Source organism: Vanessa tameamea, chromosome 2 (genome assembly GCF_037043105.1).
Source record: "Vanessa tameamea isolate UH-Manoa-2023 chromosome 2, ilVanTame1 primary haplotype, whole genome shotgun sequence".
In the NCBI taxonomy this organism is placed as follows: Eukaryota; Metazoa; Arthropoda; class Insecta; order Lepidoptera; family Nymphalidae; genus Vanessa; species Vanessa tameamea.
This window is the reverse complement of record NC_087310.1, coordinates 4,324,946-4,347,349: the sequence shown is the minus strand read 5'-3', so window position 1 is coordinate 4,347,349 and position 22,404 is coordinate 4,324,946.

Sequence of the window (22,404 nt, the reverse complement as noted above, 5' to 3'; positions counted from 1 at the left end):
AGATCTTAAGTTTTGGCAGTCTTGTGATGGTGGTGTCCTTTAGACCGATTTCAGTCAGAGCTTCCATCCACAATAGAAAATAGGCAACTATGTAATTATAATATACAGGTGTGCGCAAGCATAAACACCCCCACATAATCCCATAGGATAGGAAATCCGACACAAACGGAAAAAAGCACAGGCGCAAAAACAACTGCTTTAAGTGCTCTCTTAGGAGCGTGCTCATAAACATTGCAGACTTCAAGACAACGGGCTGCTACTAATTTTTTTTGGGCAAAAACCCCGTATGTTTTTATTGGCCCGACTCTGAATTTCCAGTCTTATAAACTAGCCATAATATCGACAACGCAATTAAGTATCTAAAATAAGCATAACAGCTAATTTTAATTCATAAAATGAATATTAACGTAAATATTCAATCAATTAATGGTAATTTAACGTTTTATGAGATGAATATGTTCCAATAATGAGTTCGGTTTCGCAACAAGTTGATTATGATAAAGTCATTTGTTCCACAGCGTCAACCGATGACAGTCATTGGACGTCGATGAGGCTATGAGTGAAAATTTTACATTTACCAATATACAAAATTTAACGTTCATTTTTTTTTAATGTAATTTTTTTATTTAATCTCCACGAACTTAACTTTTTTGTTTATTTTATATCAATGTAATGTTAACCATTAATATAAATTTAAAAGTTTGTATACATCGAAACTATTAAGCCGATCATCATGAAACAACTCATACACATTTTTAGGGTTACGAAAAAGGTTATATGGTACCTAACACTTTACACAGCTTTGGGTGGAAACTAGAAGTAATTATACTTCTTTGTAGCATTTTATATTCAGTAAGTCTGTTAACGCGAGTTAGTCCATAATATTTATTTTTTGCGTTTATGTCGTAATTTATATGTGTATTTCATATATTTTTGCGCCACCAACTATTGGAACTATTTTATGTGCCCTGTGCTTGTAGTTACACTGATATGAAGGATGAATGAGCATTCATTCTTCATATCGGAACACTTGCTTGGTGGTAGAATAATAATAATAAGCGGGTGGTACAAAAATATTCTATTTCTAAACTAGTTCTTCAATCACTAGGCATTTTTATAAGCCGTTAAAGTCATTCAAAACCAAAATCAAAATATTCTTAATTCAAGTAGACTATTGCACCTAAGAGTCGATATTTAAAAAGGTTAATTTTATTAAAAGAAAGCTAGCAATTTTAGAAGCTAATTGTCCGGAAAGAACAGCCAAATAAAGAGAATAAGAAAATAATTGGCAAGAAACTCAGTAGTTCCTTTGACTCTGCACATCAAATACACACGACAACTATACTTATGAAGCGTTTTTAATAATAACGCTTTAGAATTACGCTTTGAAGACAATTCTAACATACGAAACAAGACAAATCCTTGATTATAACCAAACGTTAGTGGCTTAGTCGTTATGACCTAACAAGCAGACGGATAAAGTTACTTTCGTATATAACTATTAAATAAATGCTTGTTTACTTTTCGGAAACAATTTGATATTGAAATATTAAGTAAACATCAACCTCCAAAATCGCGTGTTTCTGTTATTCTTAAATGAGGGGGATGCGTATGAGAGGGTTCCAGTACTACCGCAGATTTGTAATAAAGATAAATGAACGCTTAAACAGCTAAAGGTGGGGTAGCCCTAAAGTAAAATTACGTTGAAAAGTAAAACAACTAGTACAAAGTAATGGAGTTAACGTGTATGGCATTTATATTGCAATTAAGCATTATTTTAGCTCGTATTCATTTGCTTACAGACACAGAGAGTATTAGCTTCATACGGAATGAAGTATTATAATAAGTAACGATCATTATTTTAATTATTTAATAAATGAGTCGCACCATTAAATCCTTATTAGTGTATATCTGTATGCATCTGTATATCTATAAATAGAATAAAACAAGCATCTTTTATAACGCTTGCTAAGCCATAGGAGATATATTAAAATAATGTACTAGAAAATTGTCAATCTTAAAAAGACCTACAGAGAATGTATGGATGTCGCTTTATTCTAAGCTACTCTCATAATAACTACTTTTAACTGTTACAGATAAGTAAAAAACTATAGGTTATTTGAGAGGCCATTGACTCCAATTAATCATTAATCCTTATTCATATAAATATGTTAGTTATTTTGGCTATTAAATATTGATAATTTTTTCTTAGAATATAACCCTAAAAATCGGTCGCTATGAAACATTTACAATAACCGAAATTTGAATCTATAGGTTTTGTTGTCGATCTAGATCTATATTTCACGAAAAAATCATAACTTTTAATAATTTTTTATATTTTTCATTTATAAAAATATATATAAACTAATAAATCAATATATATTTTCTTGCTGAGCGTAGGCTTCTCATTTTCTTTATTAATAATTGCACCCGTGTAAAGCCGGAGCTCCGGTTAAAATACTTTATCCAGTTTGTTGGACTATCATCGCTTAGCGTTAACTATAATTTTAGGTTTAATATTTGTTGTGTATCGTTCTGTAAATGCATGGTATAAAAGGTTATTATTCAACTTCATAATGAATATTAAATAAAGCCTTACACTGCATATCAAATCATCACTACAAGTGCAGTGTATTTAAAAAATTGTATAGAATATACAAATAAATATTTTAAAATAACTTATAATTAACGAAAACCATATGTTTCATACGTACCTACTATAGTATATATATATCAATTTATCTATGTCTATATACACAAATATATAAATATTGTTTTTCTAGCTATTATGAAACATTTTATACGAAAATTTCATTTTTAAATATCATCAAATCGATCCGTTTTAGTGTCTGTTTAATTTTTGATATTGGATAAATGTGTCATGTGTCTGACAGCAAACTGATATCATTTTAGATTTTGCGAGCAATGCCTTGGCAAGAATTGCTATTTTCCTTATATATTTCGAGCCTGGACTTTAGATGAACCACTTCTTCCAATAAGTAAAGAGACTATAAAGTGAGAGGTATTGTTTCTTCCTTCTATTGCTGATGCGCCAATTCATTGCATTCGATTAAAACTCACGCAACTTATCTACCAGAATACAGTATAATTATGATATACGCAAAAAAAGATCTACTACCGAATCTTTGACATATGTGTAGAATAAAGACTTATCAAACATTCTTACGGATATTTCGATTCTATCTATAAAATTTGTGTCGAGTGTTATTTATTAATTATTTAGAATGTTTTAATTTTAGGACTTCATTAGATAGTTTGGTCGAACTCGTGAGGTATATTTTCTCGTCGTCCTCAGACAATAACTTAACATCGTTTTTGAAACTCCCTTGATCCCATAAAATGTTCCCATCGGTTTATTCAACGGCATTGGAAAATATAGTAACGTCCACAGTGCTAGCCCACGGCTATGGGCGGAAAATCGAGAGTGATAAAGTGTTTTTTAGATTCGTGACGGTCAGTCGTTTGGTTTAAATCTGCAAACGGATGGACGGGCAGTTTTAATGGTCTCGGCAAAGGAGCCAAAATTGTAGCATAAATTTTGGAGACTTTTCCAATTTTTCCGAAATACGTTCCGTATCCGGCTCGATGTCTATTGGCTTTTAATTTATTTGTCTGCACCAAATTCGTATGGCGTTTCGGTTTGTTTGTAATTCTGACGTTGTATCCATTAAAAATTCGTTTCACGCTCAGATTTAAGTCAGTTTATTTCAATTTTACACTACGGCCTCTGTCAATAATTTACGCGTACATGTGAGACTGCGAACATACATACATATTTAAATGTTCATGTTGATATTGACGAACGTATTTTAATATAAAATGAATTTTGAGGGCTGTTTTCGAAAATCGGTTTGACGTTTCGTTAAGTAGACACAATTCGTAAAGAAGATGTGGTATATTACGTTCAATGTATTGTCAAGAGTCGGTTTACAAAAATCAAGAGGTTCCAGATCGATTAAAATTTATTAACTGAATTTATAATTAAAATAAAACCTCATCACTTTCACATTACCGCATGGTTCATCAGACAGACATCAAAAGTAAAAACAGCAATCAACTGGTAATAAACTCGAACCAATCAAACTACATCACATAAAAAGGCTTTAACGGGAAAAAATAAAGACCTTTTACCCAACCGTGAGAGTAGGCCGTGTAGCGTCGTTTCAGCTGGGGTGGAAAGATTTATTTCACGACACAACTTGTTATGGCACCGAAGGGACATTCCCGAGAATGCAGCCTGCAAGGGATCATTTTCCATTATGTCCACAGATCGGCAGAAGCCGCTAGATGTTTTGCGGGCTTGTGTGAGGGAATTGAGATTAATTAGGTTTTAGTATGTATAAACAAGGATATTATATTAGAGGCCTTCTATTTTATGATATACCAAAGCTTTTTCAAAATATTTCATGCGTATTACTTGTGAATTTAGATTGAAATTGACCATGGGTTTCAATTGTGTTCAAAAATATTCAACTTTATTTAACTCGTATGTTATCTATGTTTTAAATTTAATCGAAATGATGTTTTTTAATATTGTAGATTGAATTTATAATTTGATTCGTTCTAAATAAAACTGTTTAAAAACCTTTTTTCATTTGTATTTTTTATTAATTTGAAATTTGTTTCAAATTAATAAAAAAGTAGATTAAATTGATTGATGAGATTTTGTTGATTTTATTCTTTAAATTGACTTATCTGTACTTAATCCAATAGACATGGTAATTTAATTTAATCTTACAGTATGGCGATTATAAGAGCCTACTTGAATGAAGAATATTTTGATTTTGACTACTTGATACCTGATTGGTAAATGAAAAATTATTTACAATTGACATGGCAACATATTGACAAGATTGTTATGTATTTGAAAAAGGAATGTGACGTGAGTTTTTGTCACCCTTACCCTAATTACACTTTGTAGCAAGGAATCTTGTTGATCGCTTTTGGGCGATCGCACTTGCAATGCACATTACGGAATGAGGTTCGATAATGTAGTAGTAGAAGTGTAAATAAATTTTATAGTCCAAGATAAAACCCATTACGCGTGGTTTACGAGTAGCACTCCCCTAATGATGCGAGTGCTATGCAGGGGAGATTGGTTGGCTGAGGGTATATTTGTATTTGTGCTGGTTAATACATACAAATATAAAATACGTCATGTCAGTCTCACGCAATTTCCCATAATAATACCAACATCGATGTATATTTGTACTTCTTGTATAACCCTGCTTATTAAAGTAGGTACTTCATAAATGCTTCAAGCTTCTTTTTTGTAATATAATGACGTACTATAGATATGATTATTAGGGGGGTTATTATACGATGTTTGTGAATTGTTAAATTGATGAAGAGCAGAGCGATAAGTACCGAAGTGACGATCAAAATCTTTTTTTTTTCTTTCATTTTGACTTTTTCGTTGTTACTGAGTCCAAATACGTTTAAGATGCAAATGACAACAATCTTTTTAACAATATTATTATTAAAAAATGGTAAGTAAATAATAAATATATTTTAATTATTATAATGGCAGCTTTGGGTTTTAGTACATTTTAAAGTTTATCTCATTATGTAATAAGCTATGAAACTTAGCTTTTTTAAAATACACGAGTGCCTACTCCTATTTTACACAACTTTTTTTAATATAAACATGTTTTATTTTAAATTAACGGTGGTTGTTAAATCATAAAATTTTATACATCATTTAAAGCGGAGGTGAACTGAAGTGAGCCAGTGGTTTGAAAATGTAAATCTTAACTTCTTGTTTGAATTAGATTTTCGCGTGATTAAAAGATTAGGTCTTAGTCCAGCTTTTCTTACTTCTGTTATATGTACTGAGTTGCATGTGCTTTTATCTTTATCATCATCATCAGCCAATCGCAATCCACTGCTGGGCTTACGTCCACGTCTACGTCGTCTACGTTCACGGTCCACCACCAGTCCACTTCTTCAAGTCTACCTGGCTGAAGGGTGCGCCTATAATTTAATTTCTAGGACTCCAACGGCGATGTGTCCTTCGACATATGTGACCAGCCCACTTTATTTATTTTATTTAAATACACAAACAATTTCCGATGTTCGAATAGAATAAATACTAAGTATATAAGTAGTAGTTACATAATAATAATATTATATGTGTACCATACGTAAACATTTTGAGAGTTCATATAGTTGTTTTGTAAAATTACGTAGAGGACCAATGCGGTTTTACGATTCAATTTTATTGTAAGTATAAGGAAAATGCGCGCGTGGTTTAAGCTTTCAACGTTGGATCAGCAAAGGTTTCAGACAGAATGTTGGCTCACAATGTTAATGTTGCTAGAAGCCTGGTTTTCAGTGTTTTTTAAAAAGATTCACTGTACAGTCTCGGTTAGTTCGGCGCTTTTTAAAATGTATGTCTGCAATAAAAGAATAGGTTTGAATCGAAAGCAATTGCATATTATACATGTGGAATGGAAAAATACTATGAATAAATTGAAATTAATACGAATTCGTTATTTTTAATTTAAACTTTAAATCATACTTAAGTATGCTTATTGTATTTTAAAAAGGTTGATAGTCGATGGTAAATGCTATTATTGTGTTACTTTTCGTGATAACACTTTTGATATTTTAATGCTAAGTTGAGCACCATTCTTAAAGGTGTTTTAAACTTCATTTGAGTTTGAAAAATAATTAAATTTCGCATAATTTATTTATATAAGTATAAATAAATATATAAACATTGGTTATACCAAACGCTGCTCGAATCCGTTAGAAATGCGTACGGCAAAATTTCATGCGAATATAGGTTTTTTATAAAGTTTTCTTTCAAGGCACAAACATAATGAAAACTCACCAGAGTTTGAACGCGCAATCATTGGTTAAGATTCACGTGTTTTAGATAACGTGAAATGTTTACAAAACCTACTCAATTATTTTTGAAGCCTTTGACCAAAAATGCGAAGTGATTACGTACACCGATGACGCAATTCCATTTCAAACGTTGGACGTGTGTATGATTAATTCTGGCTGTGGCAGTTCGTATAATAGCCAAACTACGTGTAAACGCAATCTATATTAGACATAGTCATTATTACATAGCACATCATCATAGTATGTTTCAGTTCATAAACAAACCCTTGGATTCCTTCACAGCAGATATCTTCTCAACAGATAATCGGTTCCAATCTCTACCGCCGATTAAATTAATATACGGAATCCAGTAATAAGCTTCGAAAATTGAGGTTCTTTGAACAACGTTTTTCCGTGTATATCGAAAAGGCAGGCGAAGAATACTGGTGTTGTCAATGTTAGTGTGCAAATCATACTGATTAGTTTAAGTTTTGATATTTAATATAAGCAAAGATTTTCAAATACGATGATCAGATGAGAAAACTCCGCAAGGAAATAATTCACTAATAATGCAATTAAAAAAAAAAACAGATCAACAAATTGTTCTTTATTAAAATCGATTAATAATTAAAAATTCGAAATTCGAAAATAAATAATACTGCAAACAAAATCATCTATCAGTTATATTAAAGATATATATATATATATATATATATATATATATATATATATATATATATATATATATAATGGTTTATAAAATTCTGAAACCGGTCGTTCAAATGCTTCACAATGGTAATGATTCTGGTTAAATAAACAAACTGAAGCGAAATGAAAATCGATACATAAAATAAAACAGCAACGAGATCGTTACTGCACATGAAATCTTTTGTGGGAGCCAATCGCGGTGGAGGTTATTGCGGATGTAACGGCCAAATTATTGTCTGCCTTTTCGTATCTCGATCACAGTAGTGTACGGTGATCACGCAAATACCAATGATTGGCTTTTTATGAAAGACAGGACGGTATAATGTGCATTCCTGCCAATACACAGAATATTCGCTTTGACCGAATCACAGCTCTTAACGTTGATTGCTGTTGCGGACTTTCAGTAGATGTTTTTATGACCTTCAATTTATTACTACACTAAAAAAAATCATATTATTTCAACTTTCAATGACTTGATTACAAAAAACATTTTTTTAAATATCCTTTTGTGAAATAACCGAAACATAAATGTATTAAATAATAAACTAGTTTCCGCCCACAGTTCCGTATGGGTTTACAAGCGTGCAATCATGAGAGATCCGAGATGGCCGAGTTGTTCAAACACAGACAAGCACCACAGAATTTTCATGTGCCTAATTTGTGTTTATAATTCATCTCGTGCGCGGCGGTGAAGGAAAACATCGTGAGGAAACCTGCATGTGACTAATTTCAACGATATTCTGCCACATGTGAATCCACCAACCGACATTGGAGCAGCGAGGTGGAATATGCTCCTAACATACTCCTCAAAGGGGAAGGACGCCTTAGCCCGGCCGTGAGATATTTACGACTGTACATGTTATTGTATGTTGTGCAAGCTTTAATCATAATAAGTATTTGTGTGTATTCTGTATGTATGTATTGATTGATGTACAAGAGTAATATCTATTGAATTTGCTTGGCTTGTAAAATAACGATTCACTAAGAGGATATTGACTAAAGTATATTTCTATGATAAATTGTTTTAAATTACAATACATTTTTCGAACAACGCCGTAATAATAACAAATACAGCAAAATATACTTACAAATCTGTAATTAATTATAAATTAGTGTTAGTCTGCACTTCGTGATTAGTATGACCATTATGTTATTAATATACATGAAAGGCGAACTTATTTATTTAATGCATTTTGTGTTGCATACAGGCTTTTATATAAAACTCAAAGCCAACAGTAGTTTTATATTAATGTGCTCGTATACTTTATTTTATTCAAATAATAAGAAATTATTTTATATTTGTACAATATGATATAATAAATTGAAGTGTATTAAATTGTAGTGTTTTTATTTTAACATTCATTGCATCTTAATAGAATGTCGTGGGATTGAATTCAGAAAAGTACCTTGGGAATGAAACGATCGCCTCCTGGCTGTTTCAATTCATATACAATTATGTATCCAATTAATTTGACAAAAAGAAAAGACCCGTTCAGTTTCTTTCGCCGGTTCTTCTCAGTTCAGGGTGTTCCTTTTTCCGAACCGGTGGTAGTGTTCAATTTGACCATCAATTAGTAAGTGTAATGCTTCTATGTTGAATTAAGGAATTTTGAGTTTGAGTTGAGTTTGGAAGTTTGTGTTTTATAAAATTCACGCAGGTAAAGCCGCAGGTTTACCTGGTTGTTTATATTTCTTATATAAATATGCATATACGTAATGTTTATATGTTTTTTCTTTGTGCTTCAATCACGTGACAACAACTGAACGTATCGGATGAATCATCCGTAGATGCTTAATTTAATTTTTGGAATGCCGTTGATCCTTCCCCCTTTTTTATTTAAAGCCAAGCGAAGCGGTCGGATTACAGCTAGTATATTATATTAAAAAATATGTAACCACGTACTTTTAGTTTTTCATTACATGTATGGGTCTATAAAAATATAATATACAAAAAAATATTTACGCCTAACAAGCATAATTTTTTTTACTTGGTGGTAGAGCGTGGTGCGAGCCCTTCTAGATAGGTATCACCCACTCATCATGTATTCTGCCGGCAAACAGCAATAAATAATATTATTGTGTTCCAGTTTTAAGGGTGAGTGAGCCAGTGTAACTAACATAACATCCTAATTACCAAGGCTGATGGCGCGTTGGCTATATAAGGAATGGTTAAAATTTCTGCCAGCGGTGATGTCTGTGGTGGTGACCACTTAACATCAGATGGCCTATTTTCCGGTCCGACTACCTATGACGTAATAAAAAACTTCATGTGTATTTCATAATAAATGTTATATATAGAACTCTGTATTTTATTATTCGTATAAAATAATGATAAAACAATCACAGCTACTAAAACATAGCTATTATAAATACAACATTGTTCTTACGAAAATAGCATAAATTAAACGCCCCAGAAACGAATTTATCTTTTTTTACCATCAGCATACTAATGGTAGCAGCCCCTCTTCCCTCCAGGGCCTCCGCATCAATAAAATTAACATTGTAATCCACTTTAAGTTACCAAAAAATTACAAGTAAGACGTGTTTTTTTTTTACTTTTCACAGATTCGCAGCGACTTTTTTTTTCATCAGCGCTAAGCGTAAATAATATATTTGTACGCTTACAGGATAAAATATAAACGAGTTGTGTATCATTTCGTTAAGTTTGTAACGTGTATTCAATTACTTTTGAGAACCTTTATTAAATTTAAAATTATTATTTTATTTCAACAAGAGTATTTTTTATTAAATGTATAGAATTAGATTTGAGTCTGAATTTGATTGAAAATTAGATTTGTACTTTGTTGAACTATAGCTTTAGGAGTAAAACAAACGAGCCGTATTGATTTACCTTGGTGTGCGTGACAGCTCGCTTGACAGACTACTTTAATATTTTATGTGCGTGTACTTAGTGGCCAACGTTTGGCTACTATTTTTTTCAACGCGTTCTGAGCTTTGACAGTCTCATCTGGATTTATAAATAAAATCAAAGGATCTTTACACATGACAATCCTAATATTTTTGAACCGCTATAGCAAATATGTCCGTTTCCGTCCAAAATTTGTTGTCTACACTACAATGGGTTGTGCGTTGTTATGAATATAAACAAGTCTGACGCTTATAATATTTGTTAAGGTTTGTTTTGTGTCCTTAAATACTTATGACACCATTTTTTAGTTAACGAATTCACGGAATTAGAAAAAATATTACTGTAATCATAAATCTTTTAGTTATTCCTTATTAATATTTACATTATAAATAGTTTTTTAAATCATCCATATAAAAGGATGCTCCATAGAACATACATATGCATAGTATATAATGATATTTTAGTCGGTGGTACGGGCTAAGGTAGGTACATCCCTCTCATCAGATATTCCACCGGAATACTCAGTGTTGTAGTGTTGCATTTTGAAATGTGAATAAGTCAGTGCAACTGCAGTCACAAGGGACATAACATCTTAGTTCTGAGGACGGTGGTGCATTGACCACTGTAAGGGATGTAAATTCTTACAACGCAAGTGCCTTGAGTCGTGATGAATACTTACCATCCGGTCTAGTATTGCTAGTTGACAAAAATAATATGCAAAAAAATAATCTTAATTTTTTGTGATATTTTGTATTTTTAAAGGTCCTAAAAATTTAATACGTATAAAAAGTAATCGTTTTTTTCTTATTTCACATTAAATTAAATAATATAAAATTCGCACTTGTTACAGTAAATTTTTGAGTCCTTTATTGACAAATTAGTCGACAAATTGACAAGTATTAGTACGTACGATATACTGTATCCGGTTATAGGCATACTAAGCAATTTTTCAATAAAAAAACCTTTACAGAATTTTTCTCGTTTTTGTTTTTACGAGAAAAATAAAAATGTCAAACACTTATATTGCTCCAGCTTTCGTATACATTAATTTTATATATCAGGAATTTATTAGACTGCCGATCAATAATTGTTGATTTATTCTTAACTTTTCAAATTATTTCGTTGATTTGATGTCTTTGGGTACACACAAAGCGGACTTCAGATCCGATCGCGTGAATCAATATGAATTCACGCGGCAATTTTTCAGCAAATTGAAGTAAAACATGCCACTTCATACTTGCAATCGTTTTCTAAATAAGTTTGGTTTAGTTAGATCGATCAATATTTACGCTTGTATATCTGAAATCGGCTTTGACTGTGGTACTGTGTATTTTTACCAAGTACAATAAAATTAGAAAATTATATATTTTATTGTCCTGATTGGTTTCCGCCACAGTGTTTATTTTCGAGGGAGACTCGCCAACTATGCAGAATATAATATATCGTACAATTATATGCGCAAAGACAATTTCACTATTATGATCCAACGGTATAGCAAACCTTGACCTAAGGTTATCTAGAGGTACATAAATTAATACTATGTTCACGGTAGTTGTTTACGTGGTTCAAAATACTGTCTCAGAATGGACGTGGACGCGTAAAGGAAACAAAACTGTTCACATTCGTGTTCGGGGTGTGAAAGAGTTTTCCACCTTTTACATCTGTTCTGTTCTGTATATCCAAACTAATGTTAAAATATTCTTGAATACCTTTAGCACTTGAATATATATATATTTTTTTATAATGTAATATAAATACATCAAAATATTAAACTATTTTTAACAGAACACTATCTATATTATTTATTATTACATGGATACGAATATCAATAGATTTGCATAATAAAAACCAAGTATGCACCTGAAATTTCATAGTGCTTATTCAATTTTGAACCCACCTGATGGTACATGGTCACCAAGGCCCAAGACATTGGCGCTTCAAGGAATATTAACCATTGTTTATATCGCCAATATGCCGCCAACCTTGGACACTAAAATGTACTCCCTTGTAGATCTAATGACACTCAATCACCCTTAAAAAAACGCAACCATATTAGGAAGGTACTGTTCAGCGATAGAATATGTGATGAGTATATGGAACGCACGGGCTTGCACAAAGTCTTACACCAAGTTTATGTCACCTTTTTTTAGGGTTCCGTACCCAAAGGGTAAAACAGACCCTATTATTAAGACTCCGCTGTCTGTCCGTCCGTAATAGTTAGCCACTGAAATGATCACAAATGATGCATTTCTGTTGCTATGACAAGAAATACTAAAAATCAAAATACAATAGACATTTAAGATGGCTCCTAAACGATACATATGATTTTTTTGCCGTTTTTACAGATAATGTACGGAACTTTTCGTGCGCGAGTCCTGATCGCACTAGGCCCGTTTTTTTTTTTAAATTACCCAGACAAAAATTAGGTAGTTCATTGATCTAATGTCAAGTGCAACATTTCATAAAGTTCTTTAATGAGTTTCACCTCAGTCGAAGCCACAAATTGGATTATAATGTTAATATCATGATTCCGAGGGGGTCTGGTATCACTGCGGGGAACAATTTCGGGTACGTCTATTATTCTCATTTCAATAAGAAATAAATTACGTTTTCTTATTACGTTTTTCATTATACACGAATATTCAACAAAGTTCAATTTTGCGAAGCGTATTATCAAATATTTTAATGAATATTTTGACGGCTAAAATTATTCCCTTTGTTATGCTTGAAAAATATTGTAAACTAGCTGGACTTGCGGCTTTACCCGCGGTCAATTTGTAAGACTTTACCTGTAGCATACAAACCGTTACCCAGCATGTTACTTCGAGGGGAGAATTAAAAGAGAAGCCTATGCGTTCCCCGGGACTCCAACAGTCTCCATACCAAAGTTTCATCTAAATCACTTCAGCGGTTTAAGCGTGAAGAGCTAACAGTCAGATTTATTTTCGCATTTAAAGTATTAGTATACATATGTACGTAAATGATATTATTAAATAGTAGTATATAAACTTTATACATTATGTTTATAATTAGACGAATACCGAAAGTTGACATACTTTATTTTAGTATTTATGACAGAAGAAAAATGGGAGTTGCAGCTTGTGAAGAAATATTAAATTGAAAAAAATATCATTTTATTAATTTTCATATACCTACACATTAAACATATTATTGTAGTATTTTACGTTCGAAACAGAGTTACGAATATTAAAACGTACATATATGTGAGTATTTTAAAAAACAGTAATTTTTAACTAAGTTTTAAATGTCATAATATTGAAGTTAATAAAACTGCAAGCCGATACACGGATTATTTCGCTAATGCTTTTTTGGCGAGCCTTTGCAAACTTTTTCGCCGTTAGCAAGTTTTTCTGTTAGTAACTAAATTTAATAACTTTATTGCCTGTATTGCATGCAGTTCATGTTTCTAATTTGTAAATGGAGTTACTGTTCCTGGCAATTTTTTTGTATTCTTTACTATTAGACGCAGTAAGGGAAAATAAAATGCTAGTGGAAATTGACACTGTACAAATGTTAGGGAAGCATTCAAGTCGGTTTAAAAACTGATTATCGTAAATAGAATTAAGATTAATTTATCGCTGCAAAAATTAGGCATATAATTTAATTTGAAAAGAAAATACCGTAAGGGAATCGACTCAGCGACGATTTTTGCAAATTTCCTTAAAGCTCTTGAAAGATTCATGAGGACTTACGATGGAAAATAAATGTAATGACTTTTAATTTTGTCTAAGCCAAGGAAAAGAAGTCATGAAAATATAATTGAATCGACGTCAGCGAACCCTTTAAATCTCAAGGGAAAAAATCGCAAGATATTTTTTTTTGTGAAAATATAAAGAGCTTTAAATAATTTTTGTGTTTATTTTCGAACAATCGTTTAAAATTTAAAAATATCGCTCCGGACTCGGAATGCATAAAAACTGCCGTTTTAAAATGACAGCATAGATAAGCTCTCATGTCAAGAGCCGTACTGTAAAAAAATGGAGCCGACAGGCGGCACTTTTTAACCGTTTTAGTGATCCTTACGTATTTTTAAAAACGTATATTAACATTCTGTTCGAATGTTATTCTAGATTGTACTATTTTTAAAATCACCTACATGAATCTTTCGTATGAATTATTTAACCTAAAGGATAAATAATGACATCAATGTGAATTCTAAATCATCTGTCTCATTTACTGATATTATAAATGCGAAAGTAACTCTGTGTGTTACTCTTTCATGACCACACCACTGAACCGAATTTGATGAAGTTTGCTATGAAGCAAGCTTGATCCCCTTGACACATGCTACATTTTTATCTAACCTAACACCTGACGACCGAACAGCATAACGCGAGCGAAGCTGCGCACGATAACTATAACTTTTATGTAATTTTAATTATATTAAATTCAAGTTTTGGTTTTTCTAGTTATATACAATGAATTTGTATTTTGTCCATGAATAAAAGGGTTTTTTTTATGGCATTGGTTGGCGGACGAGCATCTGGGCCACCTGAGGGTAAATGGTCACCACCGCCCATAGACAATGGCGTTGTAAAAAATATTAACCATTCCTTACATCACCAATGCGCCACCAACCTTGGGAACTAAGATGTTACGTCCCTTGCGCCTGTAGTTACACTGGCTCACTCACCCTTGAAACCGGAACACAACAATACTGAGTACTGCTGTTTGGCGGTAGAATATCTGATGAGTGGGCAGTACCTACCCAGACGGGCTTGCACAAAGCCCTACCACCAAGTATAAGTGAGTCAAATAGTACAACATTTTTTTTTTAAATTAATTTATTTAGGATATATGTTTATAAAAGCTATAATATCAAATGTCTTACCTGACAATTACACCATTTATCCTATATTTATAAATATATATAATTAATAGCTTATTCCACCGTGATCAGTGTGGATTAACATATAGTTGGCATTATCTGACATATTTGGATTTCCTCACGATGTTTTCTACCACTAATCATAAATTTAAAAAATTGGGAACATCCGGTTGGGACGAAGTTTTTTTTTCGCTATATTATTTATTTAAAAAACAGTCGCTATGAAATAAATTAACAATGTTTGAGTATAGTTAAATGACGACGACAAAAAAATTATTAAAATCCCGTGTGAATTCAAATGAAAAAGATACAGAGAGAAAAATAATGAGGGAAAGGTCACCAGAAGGGGGCTTTGCTGTAATGCTTTTCCTTACGTCACGATTTTTACCAGTTCACTCTATTGTAAGCCGCGTAAACGAACTTCGTTTCAAAAACATACAAATAAATTTAACCCTAATTTATCAATTACGATATTCTACCGCAAAACAGCAATATTTAGTATTATTGTGTTCCGGTTTTGAAGGATTTGAAGGATGAGTGAGCTGATCATCATCAGGCACATGGGATATAACATCCTAGCTCCCAAGGTTGGTGGCGCATTGGTGTAATGTAAGGAATGGTTATTATTTCTTACAGCGTCAATGTCTATGGGCGGTGGTGACCACTTACCATCAGGTGGTCCATTTGCCCGTTCGCCTACATAATACATTAAAGATCTTTCGATCGTGTCGGTTACATTGCATGTAATTATTAGCAATAAATAAAGCAATTAGAATACTAACTTTAACACATTTTTCACCTTTCAATGCGTCGCACGTAAGCCTACGAAAAAGACAGGGTTAAACTGTCAAGGAACGACCTTGATTTTACTTTCTCATCTCACGTAATTGGCAACAGTCTAAAGCCCTACGTGACATCGTTTGAAGCCGTTTGCAGAATGTGCCTCTCGAATGCCTTTAATGAGATGTTAGCCTTTAAATTCTAACGATGTACCGACTCTGATATTGTTAAATCGATTTTGATTAAAACGTATATTTCCGCTAAACCCATTTATTTCGTTTCTATTTTATTATGATGAATAGACAGATATTAGCGTTTAGTTGATTATCAAATATACGGAACTCTAACTTAAGTTTTGCTATCAACTTCACGCATATCGACTTGCACTTTCGTATGTATAATTTTTTTTTAAAGAAGTTACGTTTTGTAAGATGTTATCTTCTGATACCTAAAATCTCACTGGTTCACTAACTATTTTTATTGACGACCTCCGTGGTCGAGTAGTGTGTACGGTTTTCATGTGTACGCCACTCCGAGGTCCCGGGTTCGATTCCCGGCCGAGTCGATGTAGAAAAAGTTCATTAGTTGTTGTCGGCTTTAGCTACTCACATTGGAATCAGAATAATGTATGTGATGTTGTCCAATATTTATATTTATCATTATATATCTAGAAACTATTCATATATTTGGACGACAATTGACAATAAAAAATTTAAGTAAAATGACAGCAGTACAAAATATAATTCAATCAACAAACAGTGTTACAAAGTACCTGTTTGTGGGTTGGTTAACTACGAATCGTTTAAGTCCGAATAACCCAGAAGGGTTAACTAACCTAACCTTATCACCGATAGTAAATGTTTAGCTCAATACGTAATGACTTACAAATTATAAACCTCAATAATATAACAATGTGGAAATTTGAAAGTTCACACGTGGTGACCGTTAGCTGTCGCTGAGAGCGGCAACAAGCGCATGACAACGAAATTCCATCAGCATTATGTTATAATAAGTCAACGTGAAAATTTGCGGTGCCTCGAGCCGGTTTTCATTAAGTGCGAATTGCCGGTAGAATAAACCTCCACGTGACGTTGTTTGAGCTAACGGCAAAGTGTATAGTTTGAGGACTTAAATATATGTATGGATGGGATGTACGCTTAGCGATCATTACTTGCTTACGTCATCAGAAAATTCTAAAAGACGTGTGTTTATAATAAATATAGCCGCAATATACTCTGTCGAGAATTTGTGAAGCGAGCTTTCATTTTGCAATGAAACTCATACAACTTAGTGTATTTATAGCTTCATTCAAATCAGCTCGTTATACTAAAAGATATATACGCCATTTATTTATTTATTTTGACAGCTTATAATCTGGTTAGATTTGTTGCAAATGATCGTCTTTATAATTTATTACTCGTGATATTGTATTATATATAAATACCGCCATACGCCAAAACGCCTAGAACTTTCAGTTAGCAAAACTTATAATTAGTAATAAGTCTTATAATCAATACATACTTATATATATGTAGTACAACGTCTAACTATCGATCTGTGTAACTGTACGTTTTGTTTTTGTATAATGGTTGAACTAAAAAAAGGCTATCGTGAAAATTGATTAATAACATAATGTTTTTTTTTTTATGTCATCGGTGGCAAACGAGCAGGAGGCTCACCTGATGGAAAGTGACTACCACCGCCCATGGACATCTGCAACACCGGGGGGCTTGCAGGAGCGTTGCCGGCCTTTCAGGAAAGAGTACGCTCTTTTCTTGAAGGTTCCCAAGTCCAAGAAAAACCGTCGGCGATATATTAATGTTCTTTCTTTAGTATTTCGATTTAATTTTCAATTCGATATTAAGTTGATTATTTTATTGCTTTCCTATAAATATATAAATAATATTCAACTCGTATGCTTTAATATCTGTTAATAGTTTACTGCTCTCCCAACATTTCTAAGTACTTTCATCTATAATTTGAAAGTTGTTTTAAAAAAAAAAATCACTTGTTTTTAATTTTTCTAAACATATTATACAGACACATAGTATATTATATATATATTCCTATATTGTAAATTTTGCCACGAGAGAACTCGTATTCAGTGTTAATGAACATTTTACCCTTTCCTGCCCGCGTACGTCTGTTTTAATTCACCCTTTGAAAAAATATTGTAATATCTCGGGATATACTTGTTCGAGTTCAAATGGCAATCACTATGAAATTACATATAAAACATTAGTCATTTATTTTAATAAGTTAACGTCAAGTTTCCATATTCTTTGAACATCTATGAGATCTTTAAACTTTTTTCTAACCGACTACTTTGACATATCCACTTAATAAAAAATTAATATTAGTGACTAAGATACAAAGCACGTCTATGTCGGTGCGTATAATAGGATGAATTTTACTTAGGTATTCCGAAAGAGATGTAAGGGAGCACTAAGAGAGGATATTTTTATATTCATCACCTATGAGGGTGAAACTTGAGGTAAACGTTTCTATAGATGTTCGTCAGTTTTGGAACTAAACATAATATGGAAATTGGAAATGTTTTCGTTAATCGGTTAAAGCTAGCTGTTACGCCGTTTCTGAATCGTATCTTAATTTTTTCAATCATCATCACCCTTTAAAGGAGTATAACTGAGGATGAAAGTTTGTATAGAAATCCGTCATGGTCGTAGGTTTCTATATATAATTGTATATATACCCTACAGCATAATTCTATCTGGAAACTAAAATTAATGATTATTTAAAAGTTCTATATCAATCACTAATGTAAAATTATACTTATCAAAGCTTTGAAAAAGGAAAATATCTTAAATTTCCTGCACGTGTCGAATCAAATTTTGTCGCATGTTTACCTACCAGCCTTCAGTGGAGCGTATTGTAATAAACTACAAACTTCCCTGCATTTATTTTAATTGTGTCGATAGACAAGCAAATGGTATCACATTGTGGTACTTGGTTACCATATGAAATAAATATTAGCGCCGTTAGAAATATCAACCATTCCTTACAAAACCAAAGCGCCACCGACCTTTGGAACTAAGATGTTATGTCCTTTGTAGTTACACTGGCCAACTTAAAAAAAATATATATATATAACAAATACTCAACTAAAAAGTCATATCATCACGCAAACGTAATATCTATGTAAATTGATGATCTGGCTTTTTTTCATAATATAATGGCTTATATCAATACGTTCAACGATTGTTTGACCGTAGTCAAATCCAATGGAACATGCCCTGCATCCACTCCACAACTCTCGACTTTGTCGCAATCCTGGAGTGATATCAATTTGCATGCACTTATCTCGAGTGCGTTCGAGTGTTGTCCCTTTGTTACCGTTTTTGCCCCTTGCCTCATTTCGTTGTATTATTGGATCATGAATATATAAGCCAATGTGAAAGCCTTTTATCGAATATTGAATTAATATTCACACTGTAACTTTATATGTGTGTAACTCACACATGTATAAAAGAGCATTGAATTTTTCTTGCTTAATCGAAAGCTAATAAATAATTAAACCGCTTCAGAAACTCAACGGAATGAAGGCTGTTTTGTGTTATAAACGTTATATTCACTGGACCATCTCGTAAACTTAAGACTTCTTTTATAAAATATATAAACTTTTAAATAATAACATTTTTTATAATAGAAAACTATATGCCTAGAAAATGTATGAATTCACATCAGACGAGAATTTGCGCTTGGAATCAGCACTGCATCGAACATGCACTTCATTGAAATACCGTTTGTGACATTCGTGGTATGCTATTATTGCACTTTCCAATTACCCGTCGAGGCTTAATTAGAATAGATTCGTATACCTCTGGCCTTATATTTGGCCATTTCAACTGCTAATGTTTTGCTGTTAACCGTTGTTCGTGCAAACTTATTAACTTATTCAACACAACTTATATTACTCTGCTCTGGTGTATGTATACCATTACAGATCACAGGTCAATGACTCGATAGCCGTCCTCCATGGAGACGATGTGATAAATTTTACAGTCTGCCTTTCTTGTATATTCATAAAAACCTTCACTTGTACTGTTTATAAAAATCAAAGCTAGTATCGTAAACCGTAAATGTATTTAAGGTACTTAATTGGATATCCTTATCCAATTAAGTATCTTAAATACATTGTGCTGTATTGTTTAAAATCGCTTCGAAAATAATCCATTATTTCCCGTAAAAAGGAAAGGATAAAAAATGGTTATTTTGGACTATCCCCAGGAGATTGATATATAACTTCGCAGACTTTTTTAAGGTGTACAATAGTAGTACTTTATTTTGATCTATTTCGTAAGGTTCAGCCAGCGTTTGCAATGTAAGCGCAAAAAATGTGTTTATTTATGACATAACTTCAGAAACCTCTAAAATTATCAGTGTTTCTCTACTATATTGTGCATGTATTATACATATAAACCTTCCTCTTGAATCAATCTATCTATTAAAACAAACCGCATCAAAATCCATAATGTAATTTTAAAGATCTAAGCATACACAAGGACAGACAGCGATAAGCGACTTTGTTTTATACTATGTAATGATGTATAATTTGTAAAATTATTTTGCATGTTGGTATATCTTAACCTTAAGTAACAATGGAGCAAAGAATCAATAGTTTTTTTCCCTCTAGATAGGTAAGACATTACATTTTCATTGGCTTCTTTTATTCTTGAAAATACATGAAGGAGATGCGCGAAAATACATTTATTCCATGGTTTCGAGCTTATACGATGCAGTGTATGAACACTTTGAGAAATTGTTATTTCTTTAAGTCACGGCCTCATTCCGGATACAGCAGGAAGTCCTCCAGCTGTCTACGTTTATCTCCATCTTTCGCTGTCTCAATCCAGTTTGTTCCTGCTACTTTTATACGGTATTATTTTTGTTAAATTTTATCACAGAATGTAAATCAGATCTGTTTTTTATCGTAAGTACATTTCGTAAATTAAACCTTTGGTATTTTGAATAGCATAAAACAAAATATAACCCATTCACTAATTAAATTAAACGTTAAACTTTTATGTACCGATTTGATTTGAATTGATTATATCGAGATGAGCCGTCTCAACAGTTACTCTTCCATCAATTATATGACATAGGTTATTAATACCGATCTTGTAAAATTTATATGTCCCGCCCTCTTTTCAATCACTAGGAGTACTAACTCCACTCTTTTTATCATCTATTTAGTAGTTTTAGTAGTAGTTTAGTATTTAGTAGTTTTATTTATAAAATAATATTCCAATTAATTTCAAAATTTTTAAATTTTAGTCGACATTGATATGTTTTTTAATATTACATCGTCGGCTGTTGTATTTTCTGTAGAGCAGAAAGAACCAAATCGGGTCCATAAGAGCCTAAATTATAGACATTTTTTTATCGTGCGGGATATCTTTTAAGCACTATCATTATCATAAGTAAGCGTATGTAAGCGCTTCAACCATCTATTGAGACCAATCCACCAGCAAAAGAATTGTCGTGAAAGTTTGGCGGCAGCCAGCCCGACGTAAATGTTTGCCAAATCCTTTGCGCTATTGCGCCAACTCCAAATAAATTAAATAATTTAAATAATTATGTCATATTATAATATTTTATTAGAATCACTTTTTTTTTAATTATGCTATTTTATATTGTTTGGAATAATGGCAAAACTGAAAAAATGGAATGGAATGAATTCAATAACATAACATATCAAGAATTTATTAATGTATTTTAAATGAATTAATACTCTTACAAGACATTTAATTAAATTTCATGCAACCTTAGTTTAAAATCAGTTTAAATATTTTTGTATACTGAATTGTTATGTAAAGTGTCAGTTTGTGTGCGAAGTATGTAACAAATTCGCACACGCTGCCGAGTTAATCGGAGTGTCTCGCGTCAAAACATGCCGTTCGGCGAAGTACCGCGTGATATTCGTGGCTCGATATAATTGCATTTCTTTTACTTTAACTAATTCAGTTAAATTAATTCGTCGAGTATATTTTTAGTACACTTAGTACGTACTGTATTAAGTGTTATTAGTCCGTATTAAGAATTTATTAGTCGATAGACGCGTGATGTGATATAAAAACCAAAACCCAACTAAAATTTTACATGTAAGATTAGGTAATTGCAATAAACATTCATTTCAAGTATTCAATATTATATACTTTTCAAATAATGTTGAATATATTACACGAAAACACAGATGTTAATGTTTCACTTTAAAAAGATACGTATTTAGATCAATATTACCAATTTTTAAGGAATTTATTTTCGTAAATAACATAACACATCAGTAAAGTAACGACTTTTGACCCTTATTCATAAACGCAGGTAC